This window comes from Petaurus breviceps, unplaced genomic scaffold (genome assembly GCF_028583685.1).
Source record: "Petaurus breviceps papuanus isolate PSGF00001 unplaced genomic scaffold, PetGlider_PUasm1.0 175, whole genome shotgun sequence".
In the NCBI taxonomy this organism is placed as follows: Eukaryota; Metazoa; Chordata; class Mammalia; order Diprotodontia; family Petauridae; genus Petaurus; species Petaurus breviceps.
Window position 1 is genome coordinate 48,716,867 of NW_027185764.1, and position 18,838 is coordinate 48,735,704.

Sequence of the window (18,838 nt, forward strand, 5' to 3'; positions counted from 1 at the left end):
AGAAAGAAAGAAAGAAAGAAAGAAAGAAGGAAAGAGAGAGAGAAAGAGAGAGAAATAAAGGAAGGAAGGAAGAAAGAAAAGAAAGAAAAAGAAAGAAAGAAAGAAAGAAAGAAAGAAAGAAAGAAAGAAAGAAAGAAAGAAAGAAAGGAAGGAAGGAAGGAAGGAAGGAAGAGAGAAAGAAAGAAAGGAATCTCTCCAGTAAACCCCAAATTAAGTGGGCAGTTTCTGTTCATCAAATTTTACCGCCCTTTGGAGAGGAGAGGGAGGAGGAGTGGACCAGCTTAGTTACCCAACTAGCTGGGTCCCCATTTAGGCAGCTCGGTCTACTCACAGGTTGTGTTTGTCCTTCATTTTTGAAGAGGGTCATGGCATCAGGGAAATTATGACATGACTTGCAGTTGACTTTGATTTGAGTGAGGAAGGGCTGTGCAAAGTCACCAGCCTCACTTTCTCCTCCAGAGTCATCTAGATCCAGAGACCAGATATTCATCAGGATGACTGGAGATGACTCAAGATGCAATGAGAGACGCTGGCCCTTGCAATAGAGAGGGAGAGGACTACTGTAGAATATTACTGAAACTGTCAGATTCAGTCACTATATCGGACATGTTTGCTTAATCGCACATGTTTGCTTAATCGCACTTCTATCACTCAAGGGTTCAACTGAGGGCAAAGGTTGAAAATAACTGCAACATCAAGACAAAATATATCCCAAAAAATGTATTTTTATTAAATTGGGCCTATCTACCCACACAAGAAAAAGCAAGTGGATAAAGAAATATCTTAGAAGATTTTTTTTTTTTTTTGCTTTTTGGAGGGCAATTGGAGTTAAGTGACTTGCCCAAGGTCACACAGCTACTTTGTGTCTGTGTGTGTGTGTGTGTGTGTATCTATTAAGTGTCTGAGGCTGGATCTGAACCCAGGTCCTCCTGACTCCACAGCTGGTGCTCTATTCACCATGCCACCTAGCCACCCCTAGAAGATATTTTAAAAGAGGGAAAGTTTTTTACAGACATTCTCAATACCCTGGGGCAGGGGTGGGGAACCTGCAGCCTTGAGGCCACAAGTGGCCCTCTAGGTCCTCAAGTGCAGCCCTTTGACAGAATCCAAACTTCACAGAACAAATCTCCTTAATAAAAAGGATTTGTTCTATAAAACTGTGACTGTCAAAAAACCAAACTTGAGGACCTAAAGCACCAAGGTAGTGGGTTCTCCACCCCTGCCCGGGATTCCTCAACAACTTGCTTAGATCCATCCTAACTCTCTCAGCTCTCCCATCAACTATCATTTTTTGGTTGCCTCTTCAAATTAATATCTCCAGTCCTAGCCTGTCTCCCGAGTTTCAGTAACTCCTCAATTCTAATACCAGGATTTCCAGGGACCTAAAGGACACAAAAACTTACAGATAATGTCATAGCTCCAAGTTCAATATATCAAGAACAGAATTTTAATTTCTTCCTCAAAACTAGTGCCCTCTTCACATCTTTGTCACATCAATGGTGAGTGTGCCATCAAATCTTCTGAGGATAGTAGCTAATTCTAACAGGAGAGACATAAATAAATAGGTACATATAAGATACAGAGTGAGGAGATAAAAGGTGGCCTTAGAGGAGAAGCAGCAAAGCCTCCTGTAGGAAGAGGCACTTGAAGTGTGACTCATACAAAGATTCTAAGGGCCTAAAGTGAAGAGGGGGAACAGTCCAATTCTGGGGGCCAGGCAGTACATAGAGAGGGATGTCTGTGACAAAAGGTATGTATGTAGCTGAACTATGGAGGAATAATGTATAAGAGGATAAGACAAGAAGGAGTTGTGCTGCAAAGAAATTTAAAACACCAAACAGAAGAGCTTACACTTATCCTAATAGTATTAGGGAACCACTGGAGTTTGAGAAGGGAGGAAAATTACTTTAGTAGCTGTGTGGGGAGAGACTTGAAGAAGGAAGTCCGTTTAGAAGACTATTGCAATATTCCAAATGAAAAACGATGAAAGCCTGAATTAATGGATCATGCCAGATCAGCAACCTAGCCCTTCATAAGGCCTATGTTCTATGAGCCGAGTTTCTTCAAGAGCCTTAGTAGTAAACTGGTAAGCATATGAAAGCTCACCCAACCTTTTGTTCTTTGGTTTGGGGCTTTTTTTTTTTAATTTTGGAAATTAGGCCTGTGGCTTTGAGGCTCTCAATTGATACTTAGGAGAAAGATCAGTGCAGACAAGGAATAATCTGAGAACTTCCCATATATGTCTTAAAAAAGTAGCTAGGAGGGAAAAACAGAATGAACAAAGTCATAAAACAGAGTGTGTATGTATATGTGTGTAGAAACACACATAAAGAAATTGAGGTATATACCTGAATAAAAAAAGGGGTCAGTAGGTTTTAAGCATACATAGGGAAATATAAGTATAGCAGGAACAGAGGAAGGTACAGAAATAAACAACCCAAATGCATTCTTTAATTCAAGTTTTTTCAATGCTACCTCCTTTTTCCCCATTCAGTTTTATATACTGTTCCTTTGCTCTTTCAACAATCAATTGCTTATGAAACTTAGTTTGATGGCGAACAACTTTATATATTCATGTTAGTAGGGTCAGCAAATGGAAGGTAACAATAGTTATCGGGTCACAAAACTGGCTGTGATAGATGAAGGTGGTGGGGAAAGCATAGAAAATAACTACATTTTATCATAAAACAAAAAAACCATGGGTAATAACATTGATTTTTGTATTTTTTCTATTACTACTTTTTTGTCAATTAGTAGCAAGGAAGGGTTGATTCAAACAAGACATTCATTTTTCTTTATATGCCATCTCTGTCTTATTATGCTAATTCCAAATACTTTGATTGAAGTAACTGAGCAGTATTATAGTAAATAATGGATAAGGAATCAAGAACAAGATTTTGACAGAAGTTTGTTCCCTTGTGTGGAAAAAAGAAAGGACTGGCCTAGATTTCTAAGGCCCATTCTAGCTCTAAAACTGAGTAAGGTTGATATTTAGATAAACTTCAAATGAAGTACTGGACTACACAAAAGACCAAAATTCTTCAGATCTTTCAGTGTTTTGTTGTGTAGCTTTAGGCTTAATATTTTAAACATCTATTTAGAATTGTGATAACTTAATCAAGAGGGCTTTAATTTTTAAAACATGACCAAGAAACTGTTTCTCAAGTCTGAGACACGAAAATCTGGAGACATCTCCATCACAGATGTTCAAAGGAACTATTTGTGCCCAACCTGTGGCAGAAACTTCCAAGCTTGTATTGGACTGATCACCTATAATCAAATACACTGTACCATGACTCCAAAATCATGATGCTATTGGTTCTCTTATAGTACAGAGGACAAACAACAATAGTTTTCTAAACTAGACTCTACACTATGATAGAGATCATTCAAATGTAGTATCTAGCAATCAGAAATCCTCTTTCTGAACAAATGTAAATAATAAACTCTTCAAATAAAGAAGGATACCATGGGGGGGGGGGGGGGGAGTCTTAAAATGTATGTATGCCTTTTCATACTTATTGCTGACTTTTTTTTAATGGATCCATTCACAGTATGTAGTACTTCCCTACTGATAGACAGTACCTCATCTGACCATATTATTCATCCACTGAATTTATTTCAGATTTTACTGTATGCCAGAGTTATTTATTTTCTTATGAATAGCCCTTTTTCAAAACATGCCAGCATACTTGTTTGTTCACCGATTAGATCAGAAAGCATTCTTGAGTTTAAGCCGTCAGCTCCAAAATCCAGATCACTTAAAGTATTGACTATTTTTAAAAGGGAAAGGATGTTGTTACATTTGGAATTGTTTAAAAACTTCATTCAAGCCAAGTTTCATTCTTAAGTGTAAAATTGCAAGGAACAGGGAAAATGGAATACTTGATATATGGAAGGATTCACTAGATAAAGACTTCCAGCCCTATGAGTCTGATCTTCCCAAATGTTTTTACTATTGAGTATAAATAGATGTGATTGTAAAAGACGAAGACCCTACTCTTAGCTTAATTCTGGATCCTTTATAGTTCCCTGCTTTCTTTCTTGTTGCAAAACTACAATTTTATATCAGCAAATATATTAACACATCTGAAGAGAATAATGTAATACTTTAAGGATTTGTGATTTTACTATATCAGGTGATATAACTTTATTTTAGGAGGCAAGGGTTTACATTTAAAAAGGGAATTATTTTAACTATCCTGGAGATGACCAGTGTGGACTGGAAGATTATTTTGTAAACAATACTGATAATATGTCTTATGACCTGGGTACAACCAGAGGGATGAAAGAAGAATGTTTTTAAAGACTGAGCAATAAAACTGGTGTGCTTTTTAATGGACACCATTGTTGTAGGTGATATATAAGTAAATGACACTACTGCCAGTGATCCCTTTTATGCATATAAAAAATTTGCTATTCAGAAGATAAATAAAAAACCATAGCATAAAATCTAAAATAAACTTAATGGATGAAGAACAGGATATCTGCCAAATAAAATGCTATTCAATCATATATAGACCCATCATATACAGTAAGGAATCTACTAAAGAACGCCAACAACAAATTTTAAAAGAGGCTATTAAAAAGATTAGTCTTTTGTTAGTATTTTGATAAATGAGGATAGTAATTTTAAACACTGCATCATGTTTTATATAAGAAGATGTGTATCTAAAAAGGTTTAAGTGAATTTTTACATTTTAAGTGGACTACGGAGCTCATTATTAAAAAGAATTTTAATGATAAATTATTTATTTTTAAAAAATTTTTTTTAAATTCATTCCTAATTTACGAAATCCAAACACTTCAAACTTATGTACTTCCCCATACTTCTGAACTTCCTCTTCCCTTTACCTACTGTTGTACCGGTATACACCATTCTGGTGTCTCATTCATTAAATAATCCCCAATCCTTCATACTCTCCTAAATCTGAAGGTCAGTCCTCTTGATTTATCCCCCTAATGTCCTTCAATAAGCGAATTTACTTAGCCACATGATGTTCACACCAGTGAATACCACACAAATTTTGCCCTAAATTCATCTCACCATGCCTGGAATTCCCTCCCTCCTTACTTCCACCTCCTGGCTTCCTTCAAATCCCAGACAAAATCCCTTCTATAGGAAGGATTCTTTGTATACCCAACACTTAGCACAGTGCCTGGCACATAGTAATAAATTCTTACTGACACAATATATTATATACAAGATATTGTATATAATATGACAGTATGGCTATGGTTAGAGTAGCTAAGGCTGAAAAAGGAAGGAAAAATAGAAAGGAATAGAGAGAATTAAGAATAACTAGTTCCCAAGGGGGCCAAAGTCCAGGAGATCATATTCAAGCTTAGACAATTTTTACCATCTGATTTTCTTTCTTTTCTATTCCCTGGCTACTAAGAATCAATAAACTAAAAAAAAATCAAGCTGATTTCACCCAGTAATAGTACATAAGACTTTATAATTGATTCTAGAAGTGGCAGGGAACCAATGGAGTTTATTGGGTAAAAGTGATATGGTCAGACCTACACTTTAGAAAAATCACTTTGACAGCTACGTGTAAGACGGTCTGGAGTTGGGAGAGACTTGAGGCAGGGAGACAAACCAGAAGACTACTGAAATAGTTCAGCAGAGAGGTGATGAGGGCCTGCATTAGGATGGTAGCTGTGAAGAAGAGAATGGGGACATACACAAGACATTCTGTGACAGTAAAAAAGTGACAGGATTTGGTAACTAGGCTGGATATGTAGAGTGAGTGTGAATGAGCTAAAAATGACAACAAAGTTGTAACTCTGGTTGATTAGGAGCCTGGTTGACTGTTGTGTCCACAACAGCAATAGGGAAGTTTGGAAGAAAAAAGGGTTTGGAGCAAAGAAAATGAGTTCTGTCTTTTTTTTTCCCCTTTTCTTAGTGACCTGCTCAAGGTCATATAGCTAATAAAGATATGAGGTGACATTCAAATTCAGGTCTTCTTGACTCAAAGTCCAAAGTTCTATCTACTTCACCAGATAAATGTAATCAATTAATCAATCAATAAGCATTTATTAATCACCAAGAGCAAAAGTGAAACAGACCTTGCTTTCCAAGTGCTTACATTCTAATGGGAAAGATAACATAGACATATAGAAGCATACACAGAAATAGAGACAAAAGAGATACACGTAATTTGGGGAGAAGCTAGGCAGACCAAAAAAGGCTGCATTGTAGAAGATCAATTATGATGGAAGAAAAGACAGTCAATGAGGTGGAGATGAGGAGGGAAAGCATTCCAGGCATGTGGGAGCAAAATCCTAAAAGGAAAGGAGAATGATTTGAAGTCAGAAGACCTATATTTGAATCCCCAAAATGATACTTGTCAGATCTAGAGCAAGTCACAGCCTTTCTGGGCTTCAGTTTTCTCAGTTGTAAAATGGGGTAACTCAACTAGATGATTTCTAATTTCCCTTCCACAGGATCACAGAATCCTGTTTCCTCAAGCAAACCTTTGATTTTCTCAGGGTCTGAGTTTCATCATTTCTAAAAGTCCATGTCCCTTTTGTCTCTAAAGTTACTACATTGTGAGAAAGATATATCAAGAATGTATCCAAAGGGCACTGTGCAGAACAAAAAGGAAAAAATAAGCAGTCTCAGTGATGATGAAAGACCACTGGAAAGCTAGCATAGAAAATTTTAAAAATAAAAGGTTTGGGAATGTTAATTACCAGAACCCCCTTAGAGGAAGCTAAAGGAAAGATAAATCTCAATGAGAACAGAAATAAAAGGTCCATGTTATGAGAATCATCATCATCATCATCATAACTAACATTTCTATAGCACTTTATATATTATCTCATTTGATCTCGGACACCAGGAAGTGTCACAGACTAAAAATATTTGAAAAAGTGATTAATGGTCATAATCAACAACATAAACAAAAAGTAATTTTCAAAATGGATTTAACTTAAATCTGATTCTATTTATCTCTCTTCTCTCCCTCATTTTCAGTCTTTCTGTATCTTCCAGTTCCTTGCCTTCTGCCTAAAATGCTTTTGAACAAATTATACCAATCCATTAAATAGAACTTTAAAATGTAGTAAACTTCAAAGATATCATAGAATAATGATACTCTCTAAGTATATAGCACTAGAGAAACACACACGTGCACACAATCTTTTCAGAAAATTTTTAAATGTATAGTGGAAAAAGGATTTCACTAGTAGACAGGACTCTAAACCTACCTCTACAACTAATTGACTATCTTACCTTGGACAAGTCACTTAACCTCTAGACCTTATTTTCTTCATCTATAAAATGAAAGGTTTTAACAAGATGATCTCTTAACATTCCTTCTCAGTCTAACATTCTGTAATTATAAATAGGTCAAAACAAGACTTGGATCATATCCAGTTAATTTTATTGCCATTATGTTAGAAATCTAGCACCAAGGTCAAATGACAATCACCACCCCAAAAGTATCAGAAATTTCAAGGCTAAAGAGAGAAAAAAAAATTGCTAATTTTTTTAAAAGAAAGTCCTATTAGTAACAAAATCACACCAGTCATTCATTTCAAGCTCCCACTTCCCTTATCCCAGTGTCATCTCCTCCTTTACTCATCTCTAATGAAGAGGGGGCTATCTTCTCTGACATTAACCCATTGACATTTATCCCCTGATCTCATGTACTCCACCAGAAAGCCTTCACTTTCATCCTCACACCCCATCTATTCTCTCTCTTTTTCAAACTTTCTATACTTGCAGGTTCCTTGTCTTCAGCCTATTAGCATATCTAAGTCTCTCCCATTCTTAAAAAAAAAAAAACCTCACTAAATCCCATCATCTCTGCTATCAATCTTCCTTTACCTCTCCTCTTGACTAAACACTTTGAAAAAGCCATATATATATTCCATGTCTCCACTTCTCTCACTGGTTTTCTAAACCTATCTGAAATATGGATTTTGACATCATCACTTAACATACTTTCTCCAAAGTTACCAACTGTCTTTTAATTGTCAAACCTAAAGACTTTTTCTGAGTTCTCATCCTTCTTGAACTTTCTGTATATTGCTGACCTTTTTGATACTGCTGACCTCCTTCTGGATACCCTTATTTCTATGGGTTTTTGTGACTGTGAACACTCATGGTTTTCTTCCTCTTTTTCAATCTCCAAGCCAAACCCACTAATTATAAGCATACCCTAAGACTCTGTCCTGGACCCTCTTCTCTTTCATCCCAACATTAACCTACTTAATGACCTCATAGGTTCCCATTCCAATTATCATCTCTATGCAGCTGGCTCTCAGATCAATATATCCAACCTTGGTCTCTCTCCAGAGCTCCAGTCTCACATCACCAACTGTCTTTATTAGATATTTCAAACTGTCTGTTCTGTAGGCATCTCAAACTCACTATGTCTAAAACAGAACTCATTATTTTACCCCCAAACTTACACTTCATCAGAATTTCCTACTACTATCAGTCTTTAGTTACTGATATCCTCAATGCTTCATTCTTACCCCACATATCCCAAGAACTGCCAAATCTTGTTTTTTCTATCTCTACATTATCTCCCATATAAACCCCTTTCTCTCCACTTAATGACATTTTTAAGTGTTATTACCACCTGCTTTGCCACTGTACCTTAAAGACCATGGGACTTTTCCAACGGACTTAGAGATGAAACTTTCCATATGTAGTGTCTTCCCCATTGGAATGAGTTCCTTGAGACTATCATACTATTTGCATCCCAAGTCCTTTGACAATGTTTTGTACATAGTAAGCATTTAATAAATGCTTTTTATTCATTCATTTATTCACATTCCCTCTCATTTGGAATACTTAAATAGTTTCCTACTCTATATCCATGTCTCAAATATCTCTCTACACCAACCAATATTCCACACAGCTACCAAAATGACTGTCTTAAAGCACAGCTCTGACCAGGTCATCTATCTCCTCAATAAATTCCAATGGCTCCCTCTGCCTTCTAGGATCAAATATAAATGCCTCTGTTTGCCATTTAAAGCTCATCACAACCAGGACCCTTCCGATCTTTCCACTTTTTTTATCCTTCAATCTTCTCCATAAACTCTATGATGCAGCCCACTTGCTATACTTCTACATGACACTCCACCTCCTAATTCAATGCTTTGCAATGGTTGTCAACGCAGACCTGGAATACCTTCCCATCCATTCTCTTTGTCTCTCAGAATTACAGGTTTCAGGAGCGGCCAGGTAGCACAGCGAGTAAGAGCACTGGCTCCAGTGTTGGGATGACCTGGAGATCGAATCCCAGGCTCAGACACTCAGCACCAAACCCAGAAATAACTGGCCATGTAACCTTGAGCAAGTTACTTAACCCCCATTGCTTAAAAAAAAAAAAAGAATTACAGGTTTCTGTCAAAATTCAGTTCAAATACAACCTTCACAGGGAATGGTTGCTAGTGTCTTCCCCTGTAAGGTTACCTTGTATCTACTTCCTAGGAATCTTGAATATGCCTAGAGACTTTCATGTTGGTTACTCAGCAAAAATGTAAGATCCTTAATAGCAAGGTTAGCACTTGGCACTGGGCCTGGCACACAGCAGGTACTTAGTAAATGCTTGGTGACTGACTGGATTGTCAAACTACTGAAGGAAATAGTGAGATGATTACCCATACTTTAACAGAAAAAGCTTCTTACATGTGTGTACAAAGCATGTTTTCTTGCTTCACCAAAAATTCTTAACAATTTGTGTGTCATGGACTTGGCAGTCTAATCAAACCTATGGACCTCTTCTCAGAATGTTTTTAAATGTATAAAACAAATAGGATTACAAAGAAAACAAATTGCACTGAAATATAGTTACCAAAATATGTTTTTAAAAAGTTAAAAACCCCTGTGTTAAAAAATACATTGAAAAGTAACAAATCTTTTGGAAATAATAAAGTATTCTTTTGAGAGACTATGAATAAACGAGAAAGACAATAAAAAAAATAATCCTTGTATAACCCAATATTTTAAGCTGACCAGACAGGAAAAAATACATTTCATATTCATAATTAAAACAATTAAAAATTCACACACATATGGTTGTTTTGTTAAAATAAATATACATGCTTCTTGTTGAAGAAAAATACTGACAATAAATAAGGTTGTTTTACTTAAATAAGATCACTTGAATGTCTGGGTTTGGGAGGAGGTAGTAGCGGCAAAACCCATTTTTAAAAAGCAATAGTTTCCTGGGGATAAGGCTGTAAATCATGGAAATTGCAATTTCCAAAGAACTAGTATTGAAGGTGAACAATGGATACCATAGATATAAAGAGGCTTGAAGTACAGTAGCAATGATGACTCATAAACAAACCAATCAAAGTAAATGGTCCAGGAATTAGCAATAATAACTAATAATGAATGAATAGCCTAATTATTGCACTAATACCTATATAATGCCAAAACAACTAGAACAAAGGCCTCTAGCATAGTAAGGGAGAATCATATTGATGTTTTATGGTAGAAGAGTCCCATAAAATGAAAAAATTACCTGGGTGGAATTCTAACCCTGCCACTTAACTACTATTTATCTGTGTGACCTTGTGCAAGTCACTTAATATCTCATCTCTCTGCACCTTAGTTTCCTTATCTGTAAAAGGAGGGTATGAAGTAAAATAACAAAGTTTTGTTCTATGACCTGGCCATAATCCATCCATATTTATGAGATCACAAATCCATTAAAGAAAAAAAGAATAGGTCCTATTCCTAATAAATAATAAAGTTTTAAAAGTTTAAGTTGTATTTTAATATAGAATATTTAGCTTGGATTTTCATGATAGTGAAAATGTTATGTGTTAATTATAACACAAAGTCATAGGTTTAGAAGAGACCACAGAAATCATCTAATCTTCATTTTAATATATGGAGAAACTGAGGCCCAAAAAATTAAAGGGCTTGCCTAAGGTTACATAAGTAATGAGGAATAGAAATCTTCTAATTAGGAATTCAGTGTTTTGTTTTGTTTTTCCCAGCATAAAGTTCCAGTATAATCCACCAACTTGCAACAATCAAACTCATCAGCACAAGTTAGTTCAGCAAATCAGCAATCTAACAGAGAGCAAAGAATGTTTCCAGAAAAAAAGCAAAGAATAAAATTTTGTTGAGAAAAGTGAGGAAGAAAGAGGAAAAGAGGGTCAAAAAGAACACTAGAATAGGCACCAAAATGGAGACATCAAGTGGGGAAAAGGAAAAGAAAAATTGTGTTGACTTCACAATTTAACTAAAGTGAATTATTTCTGTAAAATAAAAGAATGGGCTTATATTAGTCAAACAAAACTTAAAATATTAGATTACATGGTCTAATGGAAATGAAATTTACACCTCAATCTAAGTTGTAAATAATAGGTATTTAGGTTATATCAAACAACAAGTATGCACTTTAAATAAAATCTATCCTAATAACCAGGTGCCAAGAAAGGAAAGGTGAGGAGGTTATAAAAGTCCTCAGATTTCTGGCTGACCTCTGTACTAGGTTGCCCAGTCCACTTTGTCCCTGAGAGAAAAAAGAGAGCCTGGTACCCAAGGCAGATGCTTTCTGTGCATTGATAAATACCACAACTGCCTGAAGTCTCTTCTGGACAGTTTCTCTTACAAACTGACTTAGGAAGACACAGAGGAATAATAAGGTTCCCAAATAGCACACGCTTCCAAATACTAGTACAAAATCACCTTCCAAAGGCAATTCTAAGAGATTTAAAGATTATCCAAACTACTGCAGGTCTTCATTACCACAGACATTTGAAAGCTGACTGTTATTAATTATCAAAAAAAGGCTAGGTATTTTAAAATTTGCATAATAGCCTAAGTTCATTTGTACCCTGATATCAGTGAATAAGAATAATTTAAATTCAATCCAATGTTTATACACACTCAGATCCACATTGTTCAACAAAGTACAGCACCAACCAACTTTCTTGGCGTTTTCATCATCTCAACATTTCTCGTTACATCTACTTCTCACTCAGAGAGCTACCATTCCTTTATAGGAACTCCTCACCTCTTGTTTGTACTATATTAGGGCCAAACTGTCCTTCTGCAAGTTCTTCACAAATGACACTCCATCTCCCATATCTCTTCCTTTGCACTGGCCATCCCCTCATGCCTGGAATGAACTCCTTCCTCACCTCAAAGAATCCCCATCATTATTCAAGATATACTTAAGAATCATTTTCCACAAAAAGGCCTCTCCTGTTTCCCCCAACTGCTAACACCCTACCTCTTTAACTACCTAGTAAGTTATTTTGCATTTCTTTAGTATATACCTACATATGTTCATGTTGTTTCCTGAAATAGAATGCAAACTCTTTAAGAGTAAGAATTTTTTCTCTTTTTTTTTTTTGTATTTGTATCTATATCCCCAGTAGAGTAACTGACAGATAGCACTTGCTTTTTTGATGGCTTTTTTTGTAGAATGTAAATCTGCTCTATTCCTGAGGTAAAAGCAGCTGTGACCCAACTCACCTCATATATTGTGGAAGCAAAAAAGCAAACAAAAGCATGGTGACTGGCCACTGGTTATTTTAAATTTAAAGAACACCTATCAAATTGGAAAAAATAACCAAAAACAATGAAACCCAGTGCTGGAAGGGTTGTTATAAAACAGGTATATACATACATTAATGATGAAAATGAAAACTTGTACAGTACTTTGGAGAGCAATAGGGCAGCATGCAATAAAGTCACAAAAAGAATATTCTTTTAGACCCAACAATCCCATGGTTGGGAATGTTCCTGAAAACAAAAACAGTGCTACACATTCAAGGATTTTCATAGCAAGTATTACTCGCAGTTAAAAAAAAAAAACCAGGAAGCAATTTAAATGTACAAAAACAGTGGAACTGCTAAATAAATTGTGGAACATCAATGTAATGGAATTCTATAATATAATCAAAACTATCACATATGAAGAATATGGAGAAATCTTGAAAAATCCTTATGAAATAGTACAAATAGAACAAAACAGTACCAGAAGAAGAGAGGACAAACTATGACTTTCTACAATTGATACCTATTTACAGGTATCTCTGAAAAGGATTGACTAAATAGATACATTTTGCAAGAGGGTACACATATCACTTGCTGCTTAGCTACCTATGGCTATTCTATATATTCCATGTGGTTCTAAAACCAGAGAAAGCAGTTGCACAACTCTAACTAAAAACATTTGTACTGGTTCATTCATTCCTTCACTGAGGTGGAGACAAGCTAGAAAAAGTGAGCTACAGAAAAGATGGCAGCAAAATGGAAAAATCATCAGATGTCACCTTTGCCATTTACTTGCCTCTGCATACCTGGGCAAGTCATTTAACATTTCTAGGTCTCCAAATAGGAAAGTTGGACTAGAGATGATCACTGGGTCCCTTCCAGCTCTGGAATCTATGAAACAAGTTGCTTCTTATCCCATTAAATTCAAAATAATGTTTTATTGGACCTGAAGAATCATTCATCTAGTTCTTTCATCCAAGTTTCATGTCAATGTCACCACTAAAAACTGGAAAAGCCTGTTGTTGACTTACTATATGCTGCCACCAATAAATAGATAGAGATATACACAGACCAAGTTTTCCTCCTAGTATCACTCCAGAGTTTGCCAGTACTGCCACCACCATCAACCTCAAAGTTTTGCAGTTCTGGTCTGTATGATCCCCTATGAACTTCAATTTAATAAACGTTAATTAAGCACCTACTACTTATATGTGCAAAGCCCAATAGTAGGCACTGGGGATACAAAGACAAAAAAATAAATAAGCCTTAAAGGGCTTATTCAAATCCAACTTGCTTGAACTCCCAGCTTGGGTCATAGTTGTTTTACTTTATATTGAGTATCAGGTTATAAATCACAGCCACAGAGATATGCCACTGAAATAAGCAAGTCACAAAGTATCCCAGTGCCCCTTTCTGATGTTAACAATTTTCATTCCTGGATGACTCACAATGTTACCATTTCTTTGAAACTGCTTTGGAATAATTATGGCAATCATAATTGCCTATCATAAAGAGAAAAATATGCTTATTTTGAAAAGCAAAGTGGTATAGTGGTGACTGAAATGGACTTGGAATGAGGACAAACCTGAGTTCAAATCCTGATTTTGATGCCTACTAACTACATGTAATGAGCAAAACACAAAAACCTCTCTAAACTTCATGTAAAATGAGGTTATAATTTATATATCTATCTTACAAGGCTATTATGAAGATAAAATGAGATAAAGTATGGAAGGTACTTTGTAAACTTACAGAAATACCAACTATTAATTATTTGATGAACTGTAGCAGAAAGCTGGTTGACCTGAAACAACACAATTTTCCCCACAGACTTTTTCAAAACACTCAGGGAAAATTAACAAACAGCACTGTTTGTCAGTAATACTGTCACTATCTACCTCCCCAGCCTTATGGTGAAGAAATGCCAACCAGACATGCCTTGAGAAAATATTCTGAATATCATTTTCTAACTGGAAAGGAGAATAGTATCCCAAACCCATTTCAAAATAAAATAGTAGTAATAATAGGTAATTTATCTAGTGATTTCTATCTTAAAACATACTTTCTTCAAAACAACTCCATGAGGTAGGCAATGACAAGTGTTGTTATTCCTATTTCACAGATGAAGAAATAGAGGCAGTAGGAGCTCCTCAGTGAGAAGCGCATCAGCCCCAGGGATAACTTTTTTTTTAAATTTAACCAGATCTGTGTCTTCATCATCGGAATTAGGGATTCTATTTGAGGATGCAAGCTTCACATTTATTGTCAGAGAGTTGTAGGGAGTCCTGAGAGGTTAGGTAACTCGCCCTGTCATACAGATAATCTGAAGCAACTCTTGTGGCTCCCAAGTCCTGGGCTCCCACAATTCAAGAGCTACTTCTGAAAATAAGTTCAACTAAGGCGATTACGATATTAAGGTATAAAATTTACTACAAAACCCACTCATCTTTAAACTAGAAGGCAGCATGGTGTATTACAGTGGTTGTCAAGGCTGGTTCTCCAGACCTACTTGAAATCAAAACTAGTTTTCTAATAAGATGTCTTAATTTCTGATATGTCAAAAACTGATAATCATAGCCTACATAGAAGGGATCCTCAATAGCTTCCAAGAGTGTAAAAGAGTTTCTCAAAGTGCACCCCCAGAACCTTTCAGGGGGTCCTGAGGTCAAAATATTATTTCATAATGATAAGATGCTTTAATTCCCATTATGGCAAAAATGAATAAATACAGCCCACCTTGAGGTGGCGCAGTGAATAGAGCACCATTCTGGAGTCAGGAGGATCTGAGTTCAAATTCGGCTCAGACACTTAACACTTACTAGCTGTGTGACCTTGGGCAAATCACTTAACCCCAATTACCCTGCCTTCTTCCAAAAAGCAAAAAAAAAAAAGTTCTCAAAGTGTGGTTCCTCCTTTCGGGAGTCTTTGAGGTCAAAACTCAAAAGGGGGATCCTCAATAATTTTTAAGAGTGTAAAGGAGCTCTGAAACCAAAAAGTTTGAGCATTCCTGATGAAGTAGCGTGCTGATCCATCTCAGAACCAAGAAGACCTGGGTTCAAGTCTTGCCTCTGACAAAAACTGGCTTTGTGACCCTGGACAAGTCATTTAACCTCTCGGACTCCAAGATCTATAAAATGTCTCAAAGTTGTTGATGTGCATGGGTAGATGTTTCCTTACAGGAAGAGTTCCTCATGCCAAGAACTCACAAATTCGTGCTCCGTCCTCTCTCCCCACAAAAAAGAGAACCAGCACGTTAAGGTGGAAGCACCCCTCTAAGCAGGCTCCCTCCTGGATCGCTCGAAGAAGTTTCAGGGTCCCTTCCTGGACCTGGGCGCACTCAGGCTTCAGCACCAAGTCTCCCCGCCTTCCCGGGGTCGTTTCCAAGGGGACACAAAATGACATCCCAAAACCGGGCGCCTAGGTCGTCAGTGCGCCCCCGGCGTCGGCGCCCGCAGCACTCCCGAGGTGGCCTCGGGGGCGTGTTCGCGCGTTCCCGGGGCTGTCACTCGGAAGCCCTGCTGGGAGCGATCCCGAGAGCTCGGGGCCCCTCCCCCATCACCCCGCCTCCTCCGTCCCCCCCCCGCGCCCCGAGCCCGGGGACGGCAAGAACCCGGCCCGGCCCCCGGAACAGCGGTCGCCGCGCCGCGGCACCTACCTGGGCTAGACTCTGCCCGGGGGACCCGGGAGGCGGGGACGAACAAGGCGTGGGGGGAGGGGGCGTCCCAAGGAGGTCGGGGAAGGGGAGGGTCAGGGGGCGGGGCGCCTCACCATCTCCGGCCGGACTCACTCGTGCGCTTGTTGTGATCTCAGCTCCCCGGATGCGGCGCCACTGCCGAGTTCAAGTTGCACTTCCGGGGTCCTCGGCGAGCATCTGACGTCATCGGGTTTACGGCCGCCAACCCGGAAGCGGACAGCGCGCGTGCGCGTAGCGGCGGCCTATGTCAGGGTTCTTGGCGGTGCATGCGCACGCGCTGAGCTCGGGAATTTGGGACTCACCTAGGTCTTCTTGCGCCGGCCGCGGGCCCCAAGCTGCGTTTCTCTGAAGGGTCGGAACGCAGCAGCAGCCTCAGCCTTGGTCCCCCGGGAGGGGAGAGGGTGGGCCTCCCGGAGGCCTCAGACGATCGCCCTGCTTCCGGAGGGAGTTGGTCCGGTCCCGAGCCGGGAGAGGGCGGCCGGGGTTTCCTTCAGCGCAGACATCCGCGGCTGGAAGCGCGGGGAGAGGTGCCCCCGGCTCGTTGTAGCCGCCTCCTGCCCGCCGTCCAGAAACCTGCTCTCCGGCTCCCCGAAATCATCCTCCTGGGTGCGGGGAGGACGCTCCGTGCCCCAAGACGGGAGAGGAGACCCGGGTTCGAATCCTGTCCGCTGCGAGTTTCAGCACGAGCGCAGTAATCCAGTGGTTCCTCACTTCGGCCTTAGTTGTCCCGTCTGTACATTGGTGGCCCACATGACCCAAAGCCCCTTCACTTCTAAATCTACGATCCTGGGGCTAGTTATCTTTTAAAGGCTCTTCCACCTTCAGTCTGGTTCTTCAGAAACAGAGCTGCGGATCTGGAAATGCAGTGAACTGAAGCCATCTTGAACCGATTGAGAAGGAATTCATTTCAACAGATAATCGAGTTCTTCCGATGCCTAGCCTTGATTCTTCCCACTTAACAATTTTACCACACTTCTTAATATGTTAATTTGTATTTATGAAAATTGTCACACGAGAAATATTTCCTAATTAGAACAATTTCTGAAGAGACCGGTTGGCTACTAGTCAGCTACCCGGGTTCAAGTCCTGAGATACATTGGCTATGTAACCTTGGATGAGTCAGTTGCAAAGAAGCTGCTAATGAGCCGTATTGGTAGAGGAAACTTTCCCACCGGGAAGTCCTTATTCAAGTTAAATCATAGGATTGCCATATTTGAACTCCAGGGAGGATAAGAATTCCCTACTTATAGCTGTGCATTCTATCCACTGACCCGCCTAGCTGCCCCTTCCATTCCTAGACCTATTTACTGGATGTAATTTGGTGGACACTTTTTAAAAATTTAATTTGTAAAAATTAAGAGTTATATGGTAGACGATTTCCAATTTTTTTTAAATTAACTGTCAAGTGTTTGCAAGATACTGTGCTTGATGTTTGTAGGTGATACAAAGGCAAGTATGAACTCTATGCCTTCAAAGAGCTTTTATTCTGCAAAGGGAAATTAATTGGGCCAACGTTAAAATGCATTTCTTATTAGCATGACCTTAATACCTGAACTGCATCCTCCCAATTACAGAATCATTCAGAGTGAGAAGAGATCTTAGAGACTATAGTCTGACTCATACATCCAGCAAGGGGTCTTTGCTCATAGTCCCCAAATGAGATAAAGCTCCCTACTTCCATTTCCCTTTTTTGATAGTTATTTTAGAAAGTTTTTCCTAAGTCTACCTCTACAACTTCCACCCAGTACTATGTTAGAAGTGGGGTCAAATGTAAGTAGTCAACCTGGTACAGTGAAAGGAGTGCTGGATTTGGAGTCAGAATTCAAAATCCTCCTTCCTCACTCTGTGACCTTGGGCAAATCACCTAAACCTTTCTGGGGCTCAGTTTTCTCAATTATAAAACTACTTTAATTTTTATTGAAGTAGATGACTCCAAAGGTTCTTTACATCCCTAAATTTATGACCCTATAAGTTTAAATCCCTTTTCCACTTGACAACTTTTCAAATACTTTCACATACATCTCATTTATTCATAGGATCATAAATTTAGAGTTAGAAGGAATCTTTGGGGTGATCTAGTTCTGCTCTATCATTATGCATATTAAGGAAATCCGGGTTCAGTTAAAGTGACTTGCTTGAGGTCATGCTAGTATACAGTGGCAGTAAAGTATTTCCCAACAATGGAGCACAGGTTCTCTTTAACTCCAAATCTGGCATTCTTTCTATTGCATCATAGCTATTATGTAAGTTGTTTTTTTCCTCTGGACTAAATTTCTCCAGATATTTCAGTCCATCCTCACATGGCGTGATATCAAGGTCCTTTACCATTATGGGTTCCTTTGGATGGTCTCCAATTATTGTTCCCCCAAGTGTGGTGTCCAACTGAATATGACATTCCAGATGTGCTCTGAGCAGATCAAGAAAAAGACTATCACCTGCATTTTCTATACTTTCCTACACAAAATTTAGACTATATGCTCCTTGAGATCAGAAACTGTCTTTTGCCTTTCTTTGTATGTCCAACACTTAGTATAGCACCTGGAACGTAGTAGGTGCTTAATAAATAGGTACTATTTATGAAAACAAAAAACCATTCTGGTCCAATGAAGTAACTGTTCATCTGCCATTCTATCCTTCCCCTTTTAAATCTGCTG

At 38.4% G+C, this 18,838-nt stretch overlaps 1 protein-coding gene across 1 annotated transcript in view; it reads right to left on the reverse strand.

The window, feature by feature from the left end:
- The window catches only part of ARB2A (ARB2 cotranscriptional regulator A), a 527,996-nt gene extending 511,178 nt beyond the window's left edge, over window positions 1–16,818 (reverse strand). The window contains exon 1 of the mRNA XM_069085441.1: window positions 16,259–16,818. The gene's annotated coding sequence lies outside the window, so the exon portion shown is untranslated. The remainder of the gene's footprint in view (window positions 1–16,258) is intronic.
- Between the last annotated feature and the right edge of the window lie 2,020 nt (window positions 16,819–18,838).